This window comes from Pseudophryne corroboree, chromosome 12 (genome assembly GCF_028390025.1).
Source record: "Pseudophryne corroboree isolate aPseCor3 chromosome 12, aPseCor3.hap2, whole genome shotgun sequence".
In the NCBI taxonomy this organism is placed as follows: domain Eukaryota; kingdom Metazoa; phylum Chordata; class Amphibia; order Anura; family Myobatrachidae; genus Pseudophryne; species Pseudophryne corroboree.
This window is the reverse complement of record NC_086455.1, coordinates 158457151-158471853: the sequence shown is the minus strand read 5'-3', so window position 1 is coordinate 158471853 and position 14703 is coordinate 158457151. Positions and strand designations below refer to the sequence as shown.

Genomic DNA, 14703 nt, shown 5'->3' with positions numbered 1-14703 from the left:
GAATTGTTATTTCCTGTTTTTTTTCCTGAGATTCATGCACTGTATTTCTGTACATATTTGTACACATCTTTTTTTATAATCAAATCTTGAGTTATTTGTTTGATTAAAAAAAATAATAATTCTAGTGTATTCTCCGTGTCCCTTAGTGAAGCCTGTACGGCCCAAGCTACATACCGAGGTATAAGTGAGTATGCCATTAATAATTCTGTATGAAGGTGGGAGCAAGCGCTTACCGAGTGTGGTAGCACCAAAGGGGATTTTGCTGGTGTCAGTAACCAGGTTTTCGTTAACCTCATGTGCTGAGGTAACCATAAGTCACTGGTGGCAATTCTCAGATTGACATATCTGGAGAATTGTCCGTCTGGTCGTGACAGGGTCTATGACCTGGGAGTCCATCTGCAGATGCGCAGACCAGTGGTGGCCGAGGGGGATGCTGGGAACGTTCCGTGTCGGAACCCTCTCCACACGCATTGTGGAAGAAACCCAATAGGCTTCTACAGGGTAATGCCAGCAAAAGCAGAGTACCAGCTTACCGGGGTAAGTATATATGAAAATGCTGTAAAAGCCCAGAAAATGGGAGTTTTACCGCATTTTCACTTCAGTACATCCCGCAGCAAAACTATTACTAGTTTATTTTTATCAATTAACAAAATGCAAAGTGAATGAACAAAAGTGAAATCTAAATCAAACCAATATTTAAATATCTAAATGAAATCACCCTTTGCCTTCAAAACAGCATCAATTCTTCTAGGTACACTTGCACACAGTTTTTGAAGGAACTCAGCAGGGAGGTTGTTCCAAACATCTTGAAGAACTAACCACAGATCTTCTGTGGATGTAGGCTTGCTCAAATCATTCTGCCTCTTCATGTAATCCCAAACATACTCAATGATGTTGAGATCAGGGCTCTGTGGGGGTCATATCATCACTTCCAGGACTCCTTGTTCTTCTTTGCTCTGAAGCTAGTTCTTATTGACATTCACTGCATGTTTGGGGTCGTTGTACTGCTGCAGAAAAAAATTGGAGACAATCAGACGGCTCCCTCATGGTATTGCATGATGGATAAGTATCTGCCTTATATCCACATGCAATTCAACAGATATACCAGTAGATGGCAGCTTTAAATAAGCTGCAAATAAAGGTGAATTTGCAAGCTTGAGTTTGTGCTACATGTATTTATCTCAGGCTTGGAAGTTCGCAGGCCGAATCATGTTTACCAACTACAGAATCTTTCACTCATCACACTCCATTTTGCCACCTAATTCACTGTGCCTTCAGTCGCGCCAAACAGCCCCTCTCAATGCACCTTGTTTTTCACTACACGACCGCGCTGAACATCTTTTTCACTCAATTCATGTATTTATTTGCAGAAATAAAACGTTTGCTAGCTAGCACTGATTAATACGAGTGTAAAACTAATTCCTGTGTGGGGAAAGTCACAGCACAGCGCCTGTAATGCGCTGTGAGTGGTGATTTGCTGCATCTGCATCTGTGATGTCACTAAGGTGCAAATGCAAAATTGTAATAAATATAAGGTAGGTTACAGCTATGAGAGCGGCTCCGTCAGACCAGGTGCATCTTGCAGTATGGCATATTAATGATACATATGTAAGGACACATCTGCACACAATAGGCATCCAGTGCCCAGACCGCCATTCAGTGTGCACTTCCACGCAAGTTGCGGCAGTCGAAGCGCACAAGCCCATGTAGCTGATTAATGTAAAGTACTCTGCCCACTAACGTGGGATAACTGAAGGTACAGTATACTGCTGGTCTATGGTGACTGTTCATGCTTATAAATCCACAGTGAAACTACTTCCTTCAGGGGCAAACACAGGATTTCTAGAGGAGGGTTTCCAAATCCAGTCCACAATCTCCCACTCCGCAAAACATTGGAGCAAGTACGGGAGTCTGGGGTAGCGGTAGAAGAACCTAGCAACGACCCTGGACATTAATCTACACATTGGTCTTTTTATACACTGAATACTGTATTAATATAAATAAAATAAGTGGTCAGAAAAAGGTTAAACATCCCATAATAAACAAACACACACACACACACACACACACACACACACACACACACACACACACACACACACACACACACACACACACACACACCCCCAGAACCAGTAGGAGACAGAACTCCCCTTTCTAAGAACACCTTCTCCCACCTCATGGTAAGGCTCCTGTCTCTTCTTCCTGGCAGCTGCTCTCTGGTCCAGTGCACTGGTTGAGGACTCAGATCCACACACAGCAAACATATTAGAAGAAGCTGCATGTTCAGCAGTTCGACACTATACCTCAAGCTGCATGTTGTGGCGCCAGCTCTAGGAATCATATTATATACTATTGCTATTCTCATAATCTAAACCACTGGCCAAGAGGAGGGAGGTTTTTGGGCAAGTGGAAACCCCCTCCTTCCCCCTGCGTTTGCCTATGTCCCTATAGAGAAGCCCTAACGTAGCCAGCATCAACTTGCCGTACATTACTTACCTAATGCAGTGTAAAATATTTGCTCTGTAATCATCCTACAGGGCCTGATTCTGAGTTGCATGCAGTGTCAATATTCACACATGCGTCTAACTCGCTAAAAGTTTGCACAACGCATGCGTCCCATGGTGTGTAATCTGAGAGGTGCAGGAGTGATTGACAAGCAGGGTGTGTTTAGTGTGCTGGGCGTTCCTGGTAAGTCAGAGGGAGGTGCACAGAGATCCAGCACCTTATGTGCGTGTTATGGGAGTGTCGCCAAAGTGGACCTGATTCAGAGATAGATGGAGCGGCTGTGCTAATATACGCTGATGCTGCTGGAGTCGCCTTGTGTAAATAGATGTCTTCTACCAGCTTCCAAGACGCATCGTCGGATCACTCTGGGGCAGATATATTATCCTGGAGAAGGCATAAGGAAGTGATAAACCAGTGATATGTGCAAAGTGATAAAGGCACCAGCCAATCAGCTCCAATATGTAAATTAACAGTTAGGATGTGATTGGCTGGTGCCTTTATCACCTTGCACATATCACTGGTTTATCACTTCCTTATGCCTTCTCCAGGTTAATACATCTGCCCCAATGTGTGACACTCAGGTTGCTCAGAATGGCCAGTTTCTTCACTGTCAGTGCCAGTGATGCTGCATCCAGGGGCACAGCCACTGGCGGTGGCACACCCAGAATAATGGGGATGACACGCCCCCGTTTTCTAGGACACTGGACGTCGCTGCACCTTCCCTGCCCCCAAACACCTGCAGCAATGCACGTTAATCACGCTGCGGCTTAGGTGGCCAACGGTGACTCCAGTACTGTGCAAGGGGGTTATACATAGGGGAAAGCACAAAGTTACCCTCTCTCCAGTAAAAATTCCCATTTTCTCCAGCAAAAGGACTTATCACTCTTTGATAAATTAGCGATCTCATTCGGCTCATGCACTGTTCATGGGGGGTAATTCCAAGTTGATCACAGCAGGATTTTTGATAGCAACTGGGCAAAACCATGTGCACTGCAGGGGAGGCAGATATAACATGTGCAGAAAGAGTTAGATTTGGGTGGGTTATATTGTTTCTGTGCAGGGTAAATACTGGCTGCTTTATTTTTACACTGCAAATTAGATTGCAGATTGAACACACCCCACCCAAATCTAACTCTCTCTGCACATGTTATATCTGCCCCACCTGCACTGCACATGGTTTTGCCCAATTGCTAACAGAATTCCTGCTGCGATCAACTTGGAATTACCCCCATAGACCAGTGGTGTGTACTGCCATCCAATAGTGCAGGCTTAGGGGGCCGGCTGAATCACAGACTCATAGGTCATCATGTATAGTCACCTTATCTGACATAATTCCACCAAATGTTACATGTTGGATGGCTTTGGCTATTAGTAAATGTCAGAAAGTGATAGAATTGATACGTAATCACCATTGGCAGCATTGTGCCCTGCATTGTGGTTATTATACTGCTATACTTACTGCGGTCTTATCACACTGTAGAGTTACACCACATTACACAATAGCAGTCTGCTCTGTCAGTTAAGGGTTAAAGCACCAGCCCTGCTGTCAAGATTTTATAAAGCAGCCAATCAGAAGGAACTTTGAAGAAAGGGGTGGAACCTACATGTTCCTATCTTCTCACTGGCACTGAGTGAGAACACAGCTGCCCCTGGATCTGTAGCTCTGCTCCTTTCTCCCTGGATCTCATATCACTCACTGCACTCCCCGATCTGCTCCCCTGTCCCCTGGATCTCATACCACCCTGCACTCCCTAATCTGCTCTCCTGTCCCCTGGATCTCATACCTGGCTCTCTCTCTGCTCCTTTCCCCCTGGATCTCATACCACCTTGCACTCCCTGATCTGCTCTCCTGTCCCCTGGATCTCATACCTGGCTCTCTCTCTGCTCCTTTCCCCCTGGATCTTATACCACCCTGCGCTTCCTGATCTGCGTTCCCTGGCTCTCCTGCTCTGCTCCTAACCCCCTGGATCTCATACCACTCACTGCACTCCCTGTTCTCCTGGTCTCTTCTCCTTTCCCCCTGGATCTCATACCACTAACTGCACTCCCTTATCTCCTGCCCCTGTCCACCTGGATCTCATGCCTCCCTACATTCCCTAATCTGCTGCTCCTGACTCTCCTGGTCTCTGCTCTGCTCCTGTACCCCTGGATCTCATCCCTCCCTGCACCCCCTGATCTGGTGCCCCTGGTTCCCCTGGTCTGTTCTCCTGTCCCCCTGGGTCTCATACCTCCCAGCATTCCTTGATCTGCTGCCCCTGTCCCCCTATATCTCATACCAACCTGCACTCCCTGATCTGCTGCCCCTGTCCCTCTGGATCTATTACCACCCTGCACTCCCTGATCGGCTGCCCCTGGTTCTCCTGGTATCTGCTCCTGTCCCCCTGGTTCCCATACCAACCTGAACCCCCTGATCTGCTGTTCCTGGAACTGATATCAACCTACATCCCCTGACCTGCTGTCCCTGGACCTGATACCAACCTACACCCCCTGATCTGCTGTCCCTGGACCTGATACCAACCTACACCCCCTGATCTGCCGTTCCTGGATCTGATACCACCCTGCACCCCCTGATCTGCTGTTCCTGGATCTGATACCACCCTGCACCCCCTGATCTGCTGTCCCTGAATCTGATACCACCCTGCACCCCCTGATCTGCTGTCCCTGGATCTGATACCAACCTGAACCCCCTGATCTGCTGTCCCTGGACCTGATATCAACCTACACCCCCTGATCTGCTGTCCCTGGATCTGATACCAACCTGAACCCCCTGATCTGCTGTCCCTGGACCTGATATCAACCTACACCCCCTGACCTGCTGTCCCTGGATCTGATCCCACCCTGCACCCCCTGACCTGCTGTCCCTGGACCTGATACCAACCTACACCCCCTGATCTGCTGTCCCTGGATCTGATACTACTCTACACCCCCTGATCTGCTGTCCCTGGACCTGATACCAACCTACACCCCCTGATCTGCCGTTCCTGGATCTGATACCACCCTGCACCCCCTGATCTGCTGACCCTGGACCTGACACCACCCTGCACCCCCTGATCTGCTGTTCCTGGACCTGATACCACCCTGCACCCCCTGATCTGCTGTCTCTGGATCTGATACCACCCCGCACCCCCTGATCTGCTGTCTCTGGATCTGATACCATCCTGTACCCCCTGATCTGCTGTCCCTGGATCTGATACCACCCTGCACCCCCTGATCTGCTGTCCCTGGATCTGATACCACCCTGAACCCCCTGATCTGCTGTCCCTGGGCCTGATACCACCCTACACCCCCTGATCTGCTGTCCCTGGACCTGATACCACCCTGCACCCCCTGATCTGCTGTCCCTGGACCTGATACCACCCTGAACCCCCTGATCTGCTGTCCCTGGACCTGATACCACCCTGAACCCCCTGATCTGCCGTTACTGGATCTGATACCACCCTGAACCCCCTGATCTGCCGTCCCTGGACCTGATACCACCCTGCACCCCCTGATCTGCCGTTCCTGGATCTGATACCACCCTGCACCCCCTGATCTGCTGTTCCTGGATCTGATACCACCCTGCACCCCCTGATCTGCTGTCCCTGGACCTGATACCACCCTGCACCCCCTGATCTGCTGTTCCTGGATCTGATACCACCCTGCACCCCCTGATCTGCCGTCCCTGGACCTGATACCACCCTGCACCCCTTGATCTGCTGTCCCTGGATCTGATACCACCCTGCACCCCCTGATCTGCTGTCCCTGGATCTGATACCACCCTGCACCCCTTGATCTGCTGTCCCTGGATCTGATACCACCCTGCACCCCCTGATCTGCCGTTCCTGGGTCTCTGGCTCTCTTGGTCTCTGCAGTTTGCTGTTGCTGTGAGGACTGTCAGCCCAATGCACAAAGCCAGGTACAGACAGCATGTGTGTAATTCATGGTACCTGGCTGTATATATTCTGCTACAGTTACCACACTGCTCTGTAATTCTGTGTATCTGTGGTATCCAGTCTTTAGGTCGACCACTATTGGTCAACATGTATTAGGTCGACGTGGTCACTAGGTCGATATGGCAAAGGTCAACATGAAGTTGTCACTTTTTTTCCCCATACTTTACGATCCACGTGGACTACGACTGGGAACAGTAACCTGTGCCATGCGCAGCAGAGCGAGGCACCTTGGGGGTCATTCCGAGTTGATCGCTAGCTGCCGTTGTTCGCAGCGCAGTGATCAGGCTAAAAAAGGGAATTTCTGCGCATGCATATGCCCCGCAATGCGCACGTGCGACGTAGGGGTACAAAGCCCGTTGTGGTTGTGCACAGGTTGTAGCAATGTTTTTCTTCGCACTGGCGGCTGCTAGAAGATTGACAGGAAGGGGGCGTTACTGGGTGTCAACTGACCGTTTTCAGGGAGTGTTTGCAATATTTTCTTCCGATTTTGACTATGTAGTCAAAATCTCAAGAAAAGTTAGTGCAGATCGCAAGGTGAAAGTCACTTTGCGATCCCGATGCGCGGTCCCGCCAGGTCGGTATTGCAAGAAAAGATAGACTGTGCAGGCAAGTCAATCCTTGCTAGATCGGTGTACTATCTAGTTCATCTAACAAAAGCCAAAATCTCACATAAGCCAAAATCGTAAGCACACATAGGCCATATCTCAAGAAAAGTTAGTCAAAATCTGTACTATCTGGGCTCCAGGGAGTTCAAGGGAAATCGCAAGTGAAAATCGGGCATAGCAAGGATCTCACCGTGTGTACACACCCTTAAGGTCCATACACACTTAACGATATAATGAGCGACGTCGCTCATTTTCCCCCTCCTTGAGCGACGTCGCTCATTATATCGTTAAGTGTGTATGCCGCCAGCGACGACCGATGCGCGGCCCCGCGGGTCGGCAATGATCGTCGCTGTCGGTAGGGCATGCATGAAGGATGTGGACTGTCGTCCACGACCTTCATGCAGGGCTGGCGGGGGCGTGACGTCACTGAGCGATATGAGCGGTCATATCGCTCAGTGCGTACAGGCGGCCGCCGACCCGGGAGGGGGAAACGTTAGACGATGTTGCTCACAGAGCGACATCGTCTAATGTGTATGGGCCTTTAGAATTCTCTAGCTTTCTATGCAAAGGCAGATAGCTCAATGAATAGATTGCCTGACTGCAATGCCACAGGCGATGGGTTTGAATCCCGGGTATGTCAGCATCTTGAAATGTAATAAAGGACAGTGTTACTGAATAACAAAGAAATAACAAATTGAGTTCATGAACGTTGTATAGGTATTAGCGACAGAAGGGGTCAGGGTAGAAGCCAGCAGTGGGCAGGAGATGCCGGGCTTCAAAGAGGGGGAAAGCTGCAAGTGAAAGTAATCAAAACAGACAATTGACAAATGCCGCCAACAGCGCCCCCTACCCTGCAGCGCTATGTGCGGTGCCCCCTCCGCACACACCTGGGATCAGTATGATTTACCAACAATCAAAATCCAGATGGTCAACATATCGACAAAAATTGACCGATGGTCAAAATACCAACATAATCAAAATACCGACATTTAAAATGTTGACACAGTCAAAATATCAACATTTAAAATGTTGACAAGCCAAAAAGTTGACACAAGGTTTTTAAAATTTGTTGTGTATGTCGACATAGGACGACATGGACACCGTATAAGTCTACCGCGTCCCCTCGCATGGCCTGCTGCGCTCATCATGCTTCGGGCGCGGTGGCTCGCGCTCGCCATGCTTTGGCCGCGGTGCCTTGCTGCGCTCTGCACACTATTATATTCCCACTCCACGTCCACTGGGGTGGTAAAGTATGAACAAGTCGGTTTCAATTAAAAAAAATCACGAAAAATGCATGTCGATTTTTTTTTTTTTTAACCTGTCAACATTTTAAATGTTGGTATTTTGACGGTGTCGACATTTTTGTCTGTTTTTTTACCATGTCGGTATTTTGACCTTGTCAGTTTTTTGACCATCGGGATTTTGATTGTAGGTAAATTGACTGCATCCCGTCTGCTTAACCACTGAACATAATAACAATTCACAAGAAGTGTGCCAAGTAAGGATCCTATAATCTATATGGAATAATGCACTGCCTACTGTGTATTATGGGGGTCATTCCGAGTTGTTCGCTCGGTATTTTTTTCTCGCAACGGAGCGATTAGTCGCTAATGCGCATGCGCAATGTCCGCAGTGCGACTGCGCCAAGTAAATTTGCTATGCAGTTAGGTTTTTTACTCACGGCATTACGAGGTTTTTTCTTCGTTCTGGTGATCGTAATGTGATTGACAGGAAGTGGGTGTTTCTGGGCGGAAACTGGCCGTTTTATGGGTGTGTGCGAAAAAACGCTACCGTTTCTGGGAAAAATGCGGGAGTGGCTGGAGAAACGGAGGAGTGTCTGGGCGAACGCTGGGTGTGTTTGTGACGTCAAACCAGGAACGACAAGCACTGAACTGATCGCAGATGCCGAGTAAGTGTGGAGCTACTCAGAAACTGCTAAGAAGTGTCTATTCGCAATTCTGCTAATCTTTCGTTCGCAATTTTGATAAGCTAAGATTCACTCCCAGTAGGCAGCGGCTTAGCGTGTGCAAAGCTGCTAAAAGCAGCTTGCGAGCGAACAACTCGGAATGACCCCCAATATGCATATTACAAGTACAAGCGGTTTTCTGTAACCATATACCAGCATTTGTACAGGTCACAGAGCTCCAAAGTAACTTGTAATATCTGTTGTTAGTGAGTCTGAAGCTTTCCTTAAAGAACATAAGTTTTCTAATGACGACATCAGAACTCACTCTTTATATGATTTATAGATATATTACCATTACTTGGGTATTATAACCCAAAGTATTGTGCAGTGGATGAGAATGTTGTACAGGAAAGTGACTACCTTATTGCCTGTGACAATGCAGTTCTCCAGTGACCCCACTTTAGGGGCTAGTTCTCAGCTATCTGGACAAGATTACAGAATGGAGATTGGTGAATTACAGCATAAAGAAAATGTTTCATGAGAATTTAGACTCCAAAAACCTCATCTGGCCCAAATGTAGCACAGAGGTGGATTAGGGCTCTTAAATCTCTGCTGCGACCTATGTCTCTGCAACGTATACACCTCACCGACCTGTATGTCTCAGCAACCCGTCCTTTTCAGCAACCTGTCCGTTTCAGCAATCTATGTCTCAGCAACCTGCCCATTTTAGCAAACTATGTCTTAGCAACTCATACTTCTCAGCAACCTGTCCTAGTAAATGTCCCCCTATGTCTCAGCAACCCATCCTTCTCAGTAACATGTCTGTTTTAGCAAATTATGTCTCAGCAACCCATCCTTCTCAGCAACCTGTGTCTCAGCAATTTTATGTCTCAGAGAACTGTATGTTTCTCCGACCTGTATGTCTGAATGACCTCTACATCTCAGACCCGTATGTCACAGGGACATCTATGTCTCTATGTCCTGTTGTCTTAGCGACCGCTTCATCTTCGCGATCTGTATGTCTATGTAACCTGTATGTCTCGGTGGCCTCTGTCTTTGCAACCTGTATGTCTCAGTGACCTCTCCATCTCAGCAATCTATCTGTCTCATCGACCTGACTTAGTGACCTGTATGTCACATAGACTGGTATGTCTCAGCGAACTGACAGCAACTTGTACATTTCAGCGACCTGTATGTCTCAGTGACCTTTCTTTCTCAGCGACCTGTACTTCTCAACACCCTCTCCTTATCAGCAACCTGACTGTCTCAAGGACCTGTACGTCTCAGCAACCTTTACTTCTCAGCGACCTCTACATCTCAGCGACCTGACTCAGTGACCTATCTGTCTCAGTGACCTGTACATCTCAGTGACTGGTCCGTCTCATCTGCAAGCCTCAGCAACCTGTCAATGACCTCTACGACTCAGCAACTTTTCTATCTCAGGGACCTGTATATCACGGTGACGTTGTCAGCAACCTGTTTGACTCAGTGACCTCTCGATCTATACATCTCAGCGACCTGTCAACCTATACATCTCAGCGGCCTGTCTCAGCGGCAGGTACGTCTGTCCCAGCGACCTGAACATCTGTCTCTGCGGCCTGTATATCTCAGCGACCTGGGCGTCTATCTCAGCAACCTGAACATCTGTCTCAGTGACTTGTACGTCTGTCTGAGTGATCTGTACATCTGTCTCAGCGGCCTATATGTCTCAGCAATCTGTATGTCTGTCTAAGTGGCCTGTATGTCTGTCTCAGCAACCTGTCCATCCCAGTGACCTGTACCTCTCCCCTACCTGTACCTCTCAGCAACCTATACTTCTCAGTGACCTGTACCTCTCAGCGACCTGTACCTCTCACCAATCTGTACCTCTCAGACATCTATACTTCTCAGCGACCTGTACTTCTCAGTGACCTGTACCTCTCTGCGACCTGTGCCTCTCAGACATCTATACTTCTCAGCGACCTGTACCTCTCAGACATCTATATTTCTCAGCGACCTATACCTCTCACCAACCTGTTCCTCTCAGAGATATATACTTCTCAACAACTTGTACCTCTCAGTGACCTGTCTGTTTCTATGTCATGTACAGTACCTCTAAGTGACCTGTATGTCTCAGTGACCTATACAGCTCAACAATTTGTAAGTCTCAGCAACCTGTCAGCAACCTTGTAATAGAAGCACAGGTAAAGTGATAAACAGGAGATATATTTGTCCCAGGTTTATGGCCTATGTATTTTAAACCCCCAGGAAATGTCTGTTTTGCTAAACAGACTTGATGAGAGTTTGGGATTTTAGTAAAAGCCGGATAATGGGTCTTAGGGGTGTGAATGTGAAAGAGAAGGGCGAGCTCCATCCACAAGGCCCATTACGGCCCTATAGGCCTTCAGTCTGAGAGCTGGCTATAATTAGTGCCTGCACCTGTAGGGGGCTGATATAAGCTGTGTCAGGGCTTAGCTCAGGGTCTGATTACCTGGGGAAACAGGCAGCAGGTCTGTTGTGACACACTGTGATTTACTGACTGTAAGTACGGTGCCTATACCTGTGTTTGTGGCAGGGGCATTAGGTCCTACCACCCTGAGAGAGGGAATATATTTTGATTAGTTAGTGCCCAGACAGGCTAGGATTTTTTAATGTTTTTGTTTTGTTTTATACTGAACAATAAAACTAGCCACGGCTAGATTGCAGGAAATCCCTGGACTGATGTGCTATTTTCCTGTGTGCTGCATGTTTGGAGATGCCCATCTACTCCAGGAGAGGGCACATCTACTCTGATGCGAGCCATGCGAGGGGACGCGGTGCACTAATTGGGGTTCCCGGTCACTCTACGAAGAAAACGACACCAAAATAACATTAAAAACTCATGTCGACCTTTTGAACCTGTCGACCAAGAACATGTCGATCTAAAGACCCTGTCAACCTAGACACCCTGTCGACCTAGTTACTGTCGACCAAAAGTGGTCGACCTAGACATTGTCGACCTAGTTACTGTCGACTTTCAATACCACACCCGTACCAGTGACGCTTACACACGTAACGCCCTCTGTACCAGTGACTCTTACACACGTAACGCCCCCTGTACCAGTGACTCTTACACACGTAACGCCCCCTGTACCAGTTACGCTTACACACGTAACGCCCCCTGTACCAGTGACGCTTGTACACGTAATGCCCCCTGTAGCAGTGACGCTTACACACGTAACGCCCTCTGTACCGGTGACACTTGTACACGTAATGCCCCCTGTAGCAGTGACGCTTACACACGTAACGCCCTCTGTACCAGTGACTCTTACACACGTAACGCCCTCTGTACCAGTGACTCTTACACACGTAACGCCCCCTGTAGCAGTGACGCTTACACACGTAACGCCCCCTGTACCAGTGACACTTGTACACGTAACGCCTCCCTGTACCAGTGACGCTTACACACGTAACGCCCTCTGTACCAGTGACTCTTACACACGTAACGCCCCCTGTACCAGTGACACTTGTACACGTAACGCCCCCTGTAGCAGTGACGCTTACACACGTAACGCCCTCTGTACCAGTGACTCTTACACAAGTAACGCCCCCTGTAGCAGTGACGCTTACACATGTAACGCCCCCTGTACCAGTGACACTTGTACACGTAATGCCCCCTGTAGCAGTGACGCTTACACACGTAACGCCCCCTGTACCAGTGACTCTTACACACGTAACGCCCCCTGTACCAGTTACGCTTACACACGTAACGCCCCCTGTACCAGTGACGCTTGTACACGTAATGCCCCCTGTAGCAGTGACGCTTACACACGTAACGCCCTCTGTACCAGTGACTCTTACACATGTAACGCCCCCTGTAGCAGTGACGCTTACACACGTAACGCCCCCTGTAGCAGTGACACTTACACATGTAACGCCCCCTGTACCAGTGACTCTTACACACGTAACGCCCTCTGTACCAGTGACTCTTACACATGTAACGCCCCCTGTACCAGTGACTCTTACACACGTAACGCCCTCTGTACCAGTGACTCTTACACACGTAACGCCCTCTGTACCAGTGACTCTTACACACGTAACGCCCCCTGTAGCAGTGACGCTTACACACGTAACGCCCTCTGTACCGGTGACACTTGTACACGTAATGCCCCCTGTAGCAGTGACGCTTACACACGTAACGCCCTCTGTACCAGTGACTCTTACACACGTAACGCCCCCTGTACCAGTGACGCTTACACACGTAACGCCCCCTGTACCAGTGACGCTTGTACACGTAATGCCCCCTGTAGCAGTGACGCTTACACACGTAACGCCCCCTGTACCAGTGACTCTTACACACGTAACGCCCCCTGTAGCAGTGACGCTTACACACGTAACGCCCCCTGTACCAGTGACACTTGTACACGTAATGCCCCCTGTAGCAGTGACGCTTACACACGTAACGCCCTCTGTACCAGTGACTCTTACACACGTAATGCCCCCTGTAGCAGTGACGCTTACACACGTAATGCCCCCTGTAGCAGTGACGCTTACACAAGTAACGCCCCCTGTACCAGTGACACTTACACACGTAACGCCCTCTGTAGCAGTGACGCTTACACACGTAACACCCCCTGTAACAGTGACTCTTATACACGTAACGCCCTCTGTACCAGTGACTCTTACACAAGTAACGCCCCCTGTAGCAGTGACGCTTGTACACGTAATGCCCCCTGTACCAGTGACACTTACACACGTAACGCCCTCTGTACCAGTGACTCTTACACAAGTAACGCCCCCTGTAGCAGTGACGCTTGTACACGTAATGCCCCCTGTAGCAGTGACGCTTACACACGTAACGCCCTCTGTACCAGTGACTCTTACACACGTAACGCCCCCTGTAACAGTGACTCTTATACACGTAACGCCCTCTGTACCAGTGACTCTTACACACGTAATGCCCCCTGTAGCAGTGACACTTGTACACGTAATGCCCCCTGTAGCAGTGACGCTTACACACGTAATGCCCCCTGTAGCAGTGACTCTTACACACGTAATGCCCCCTGTAGCAGTGACACTTGTACACGTAATGCCCCCTGTAGCAGTGACGCTTACACACGTAATGCCCCCTGTACCAGTGACGCTTGTACGCTTAATGCCCCCTGTAGCAGTGACGCTTACACACGTAACGCCCCCTGTACCAGTGACACTCTCACACGTAACTGCACATGCTCCAATAGCGAACGCATTATACAGGCGCTGTTGCGATATGGAAAGCCAGTATCAGAAATAGGAAGGAAAAGTGTTGGGCATTACTGGGCTGTTACTGGGAGGTGGCCTGAAATGAATGCAAAAAAGGGGTCATCTGGTGGGTTTGTAATGGGAATATCGCGGGCTTGCCGGTGAAAGCTTCTGTGTTCTCAGATGCACAGACGCTGTTGAGGCCGTACTTGGACCAGGAAACAAACATGGCTGCCACCAGTTCTGTCACAGGGCCAGATAGCTTGAGTGGCTCTTGCCAGAGTTTGGGGCCTAGGAGTTCTGACGCCTTGTTCCTTCCAGAATAAGTGTCTCTTGACCGCGTGGCACTAATACGTGTGAGGTTTTTCTCGCACACGTGGCAGCGGCTGCTAATCTCGCCACGTAACCAGTGTTGGTTACACAGACGTACAGAGAGTCTATATATCCCTATATTGGATCAAACACATAACATGCACACATTACAAGGGTCACTGGCCCTATTACATGCCATTTCTGCCAGCAGAGAAAAGGTTAATGATGCCACCGCCGAATT

At 48.9% G+C, this 14703-nt stretch overlaps 1 protein-coding gene across 1 annotated transcript in view; it reads left to right on the top strand.

The window, feature by feature from the left end:
* Positions 1 to 4120: 4120 nt before the first annotated feature.
* The window catches only part of STON2 (stonin 2), a 102276-nt gene continuing 91693 nt past the window's right edge, over positions 4121 to 14703 (top strand). Inside the window, exon 1 of the mRNA XM_063948227.1 lies at positions 4121 to 6403. The gene's annotated coding sequence lies outside the window, so the exon portion shown is untranslated. The remainder of the gene's footprint in view (positions 6404 to 14703) is intronic.